This window comes from Crocodylus siamensis, chromosome 3 (assembly GCF_052110815.1).
Source record: "Crocodylus siamensis isolate JL-2025a chromosome 3, ASM5211081v1, whole genome shotgun sequence".
NCBI classification, from domain to species: Eukaryota; Metazoa; Chordata; order Crocodylia; family Crocodylidae; genus Crocodylus; species Crocodylus siamensis.
In genome coordinates, this window is record NC_143397.1 from 183,273,263 (window position 1) to 183,279,262 (window position 6,000).

Sequence of the window (6,000 nt, forward strand, 5' to 3'; positions counted from 1 at the left end):
CAAAAAGGATGTGGAGAAGCTTGAGAGAGTCCAGAGAAGAGCCACGTGCATGATCAGAGGTCAGGAAAACAGACCATATGACGACAGGCTGAGAGCCATGGGGCTCTTTAGCCTGGAAAAGTGCAGGCTCAGGGGTGATCTGATGGCCATCTATAAGTTTATCAGGGGTGACCACCAGTATCTGGGGGAATGTTTGTTCACCAGAGCGCCCCAAGGGATGACAAGGTAGAACAGTCATAAACTACTACAAGACCATTTCAGGCTGGACATAAGGAAGAATTTCTTTACTGTCCGAGCCCCCAAGGTCTGGAACAGCCTGCCACCAGAGGTGGTTCAAGCACCTACATTGAACACCTTCAAGAGCAAATTGGATGCTTATCTTGCTGGGATCCTATGACCCCATCTGACTTCCTGCCCTTTGGGCGGTGGGGCTGGGCTTCATGATCTTCTGAGGTCCCTTCCAGCCCTAATGTCTATGAAATCTATGAAACTCTACAGTATACCACAGTCTAGGGGAAAAAAGTCTTCTGTAGAGATTGCCCAGTTTCAAAGATCTATACAGACTGAGCTAAGCACTAGGTATTCAATTTGTTTTATAGAGTAATTATTGTTATAGGAAGCAAGGAATTTAAGACATTGGGGAATCCATAAAAAGATGCTCAGTGTCAGTATACTGACATTATTTTGGCTTGCTTTATATGTGTTGCTTTATATTAGAACTGGTCACTAGGGCTGTGCGAAGCTTCAGTCCCTGATTCGATTTGACCTGATTCAGTGGCCAAACCTCCGAATCGCATCAGAGGACCCTTTAATCTCTCCATTTGGAAGTCTCTGAATTGATTTGGAGAGATTTGGAAAGATTTGGCAATTCGGACATAGAGGCAACTTTAAATGTTTTTTTCTACATACCTCTAGGTAGCAGGGGCTCTGAATGCTGCGATGCTGGGACTCATGGAGCATCCCACAGAAGCACAGGGGGCTCCCCAGCACTCTTGGCAGCAGACCCAGAAGTGGGCCAGAAGCACTTTCGGGTCCACCAGGGAGTATGCTGGAGGCCCCCCCAGTTGCCTCCCCTGCTAGGCAGCTGGTTCCTTTTGGGTCTGGCGGGGCACCCAGGGTCCCTCTGCAGCTGATTGCTTGGCATGGGGGGCACAGGGGACTCATTCCAATGCATTCCCTGACAGACCCAGAAATGGACCAGAAGTACTTTCAGTCCACTTCCAGGTTTACTGCCGAGCATGCTGGAGAGCCCCCCACACTGCTCTGGGATCCTCCATCCACCCCAGCACCGTAGCCATCACAAGCTGTGCTGCTACCTCAAGGTATGTACAAAAAACTTTTAAAGCAGTGCCTGTGTGAATCACTGAATCAGCATTGAATCATCAAATTCAGATTCAGCCTAATCAAATCAGGGACAGTGATCCAAATCAACGGATCGAATCACTGTCCCTGATTTGGGCCAAATCTGAATTGAATAGGGCCCATTTTGCACACCCCTACTGGTTACATTGTTACAGCTTACCTGATAAATGGAGCTTCCTGTTCAGAAACTAATTACAAAATTTTAAACTTTCTGACATCATTCCTAGATGTTCATATAGTATTTTTAAGTTAGCAAAACTTCTGTTAATCAGTTATGTAAGAGTAAATGTTTTTCAGTTCTACCCACCACTTTCCATATACCTATACGCAATAGGTGACTAATTTCTGTCATTGAATGCAATCACTTTGATTGCAAGGATCAAATGCAACTCCATGTCTATCAGCTGGCCTCTTTTGACTCTGCTCCATAGCTTTTACACACACTTGGGTTGTTTATTGTGTTTCTTCTTTCTGTTTATTTGTTTTGTTTTGTACGAGCAAGATGGCCACTGTTGCTTTGGCATGTGCTCACAACATGGCAAGCCAGGGCCTGTATCCGGGCAAAATATGTAAAACTCATTGGCTTCACTGAGCAGAGGAATCAGGGGATTCTTCAGGCAGATTGCATGGGAGAAAGACTGAAGTGTGGCACTCCCTGACTGGACAAGGCCAAGGTGATGTCACGTGGAAGGATATAACGTGATCTAAGCTAGTTTAGGGAGGGGGGACAAGTTACTAGGGGCTGCTGAAGTGTGAAGTCTCCTCCAAGAGAGAAGGAATTTGCAGATAGCAAAAGGGGAAACTCAAGTAGAGGAGAGAGAAAGAGAGAATTGTCCCGGTGTGTAGGAACTCCTCTCTCCTCCTTTTTTCCCCCCCACTCCTTGCTTTTCTCAGGTTTAAAAGATTAATACCAGGAAGGAAGGTGTTGGTTCCTTGGGTTGGCTGGGCCAGAAATTAGGCGTAGCAGTTTAAACAGGATTGAAACCTGGAGTTTCTAATCCTGCCAGTTTTGGACCAGGGTTGAAAAGCTTGCAACTTTCTGTTCCCAAAGTTGCAAGTGCAGAGTTTGAATTACAGGGGGAGCTGTGGGGGGTGGGGCTGAACCCTGCCATGAGAGCTCCCCCATAAGAGATGAGAGCCCCCCCCACTGTCCTGTACCTCAGGTGGTGGAGACAGCTCCTTCCGGCTGCCACCCCTGCAGATACCCCCCCCCAAGAGCTGGGATGTAATTCGAACCCTGGAGCTGTGGACCGGAAGTACCTGTAACCTAGAGGGTAGGCCTGTCTTCCCTCCCCACCCCGCTTTTGTTTCTTTCGATGGTTGTTTGCTTCATTCAAGCTCTGTGATTAAGCCAGCTGTAGCCATTAATCAAATTGGCTCCCTTTGGAGTTTGTCCTGCAGTTTCATTTCAGCAGGCCATGTAAGTTTTGGGGTGCAAGCATGCTGGCTGGAGCCTCAGTTACTCCTATGCACATGCAGCCTCTCCTTGGGAGCCAAGATCAGCACTCTACTACTTCTCCAAGAGCAATGATGGGCCCCTTGCAATACAGAAGGACCTACACTCTCTAGCAGCTCCCATGGTACAGCGAACCCAAGTTACAGCTCATAGGATTCTCCAGTGTGGGCCCCCCTCTCCAGCCCATTGCTGAAGAGCAGGTATAAGGGTGCAGGCCCCCAGAACTACCTTATGGGTGAAGCATATCCAAGAGGGTGCAATCTATAGACTATGCCTTGTAGTTGGTAGTGTTTTAAAGTGCATTTGGTGTTTTCCTTTGTCTTCGTTGCTTTTGTTTTCTGTAATAAATCTGTCCTCCATGTTTGTTACACACATTGCCAATTGCTCAAATCACGAGCGAGACTTTATAAAGGGGGATAAGGCAAGGTGCCGTGTTTATTGATTACATGAGTTAGACATAGAGGTTCCGGCACACCGTTCCTACAAACACACACAAATCATCATACACATCATTGCACGCAGGCATACAGATACACAAAACAACCATTTCATCCACACATACACCAGATATAGTTACCAGCAATAATTGCTCAATATCAGCCCAGGGTGGCCAACCCCGGTCTATTGAGTAGAAGATGATGATTTGAAGATAGCAGATGTAAAGATAACAGCTGGAGTGGGGTGAACAGATGCATCTGTGCTCCGATGAAACAGCAGTAGAGAAAGACTTGGCATTTTCAAAGTGTTTCATAATTTCATAGTTTCTAGGGTCGGAAGGGACCTGAGCAGATCATCTAGTCCGACTCCCTGCCATGTCAGGAAAGAGTACTGGGGTCAAACGAGCCCAGCAAGGTGTTCATCTAACCTCCTCTTAAAGACCCCCAGGGTAGGAGCCTGCACCACTTCTCTTGGAAGTTGGTTCCAGACCTTAGCCGCCCTGACCGTGAAGTAGCGCCTCCTGATATCTAACCTAAACCTACTCTCTGCCAGCTTGTGACCATTATTCCTGGTCACTCCTGGCAGTGCTTGGGGGAACAGTGACTCCCCCAATGCCTGCTGATCCCCCCTGACTAGTTTATAACAGACCACAAGATCCCCCCTCAGCCTTCTCTTTTGGAGGCTGAACAGGTTCAGGTCCCATAGCCCCTCCTCATAGGGCCTGCCCTGTTGTCCCCTGATCATACGAGTGGCCCTCCTCTGGACCCTCTCCATGCTGTCGACATCCCTCTTGAAGTGTGGCGCCCTGTTAAAGTGTTCTTTTATAGGGATTGGCATCCTTTGTTTCAGTGCTTTGGGGGTTTTCCATACCCAGCTTCTGTTTTTGTGGTTGTTCTTTTGTCTTCAGCTTATCTTAGCCTTAGAGTGTTTTTGTTGCCCGTCTGGCAGAATTTCTTATTCTGTTATCTCCTTTGTGCCTTCGAGCTTCAAAGGGATTCCTCAGCTGTTTGTTGGTTAGTTAGTTAGTGGTTGGTAACTTACATTTGGCACCTTGTTGCTTACATAAAACAGTTGAATCGTCTTCTTCCATCTCTATGCCATTCTCTCACCATTCACCCTTTTACACACACTCATACACAAAGGCTATCAAAGTTCATTCACTTATGTCAAGCAGAGGGATACAAAATGGAATTTTCAAGTTGCTTACAGGACAAGACTAACATGGTTACATGTCACTATTAGTACACTCTATGTTAACATCAGCTACATTAGTTCAGTTCATGCTACATGTTTACACTGCTACTGAGGAGGGGCTTTATTTATAAGGGATGCCCCAGCAAACTGAGTGTTCCCAGTTTTCTGGGTGGGTCTAAATTATGAGGTACCCCAAAATGTGAACCCAGGCCTTGTTGCTGCCAACAGGTGCCCAGCAGAAGGGTTACACACTGAAGCACAGTTTACCTTCCGGCACTTCCTCCAAGAAATTCCCAATAAGGTTCTCATTGTTTCTCCTAAGAAGAGTCTGAATCCTAAGAAAAGGAGGTATAAAACTCCTGGAAGTTGCTGTCAATCATATTTGCATTTCTTTTCTAAGAACGTGCCTAAATTATCTGTACATCTACTAAAACTCTCCCAGACTGCATGGTCAGAACCTAATGTACTTCTTAGTAACAAATTCCCAAGTTCTCCTTCCATAGAAATGTAGTGACTGCCACCAAATACAGGTACTCATCATTGCTGCTTTCTCACATTTATGGCTCAGAACAGAAAATATAGCGATGACTAGTGGATTTTCCTCCACTAAAATCTTTTCAGGTGTTTGAGCTCCACCCTTGGAGACTCTACTCCTGCTGCTGTCCAGTAAACTTTTTCATGGAATCTCCTCCTTCTGCAGCATGTGGCAGAGGAGAAACAGACATCTAGCTTCAGATGCTCACCATCCTATCTCCTCTTCTCCGAGCACACCAGGTGGTCAGTCTGCTCTCATGACTCCCACGCACATGCATACTCCATAGCTGCAAATTAGTCACTACCTTTGGCTCTCCCTTGCACTCCTTGGAGCATTTCAACACACTTAATTTCCTCTTGTGTGGAAAGTTGTAGCCAGGGAGAAATGAAAAATAAAGTATTAGTTTGTACCAAAATAGTAAATTTAATGTCAATGCTGAATTCAGTCACCTCTTGAAAAACTGAAATTTCATGAATGGAATTGTGGATTCCTGGGGCCCTGGTTGAGAAAAACGGGGCAGTTAATGCTTTTCCATGCTACCACTTCAGCAATTTCAACAGCAGCAAAACTGTGGACTGCACAGCAGCCTCTCTAGCAAGTGATCAGATGGGAGTGGCACAACTTTTCTGCACTTACATGTTTGAACTATGTCCTTCAGCACAAGTGGAGCTGAACTTGGAAGCTGTAGGTCAGGGGTCAGCAACCCCCGGTACGCACCCGAGCATAGCACACAAGGCCATTTTGCTCAGCACACCACTGCCAGCCCAGGCTCTAAAGAGCTGCTGACAGCCACGAAGCCCAGGCTGCTCCCAGCCAGCAGCTGGGAGGCTGCAAACCCTGCTGCAAGCAGACTGGGTTCCTTGGGCCGGCTGCAGCCAGGAGGCTGCAAACAGCTACTCTGGGCTCTGGCATGTAGGCACTCCGGCACCTTCCAAGGTAGACGTGTTTTTTTTGGCACTCCAGCCAAAAAACGTTGCCTACCCTTGCTGTAGGTTATACTCAGCCTCAGCATCAC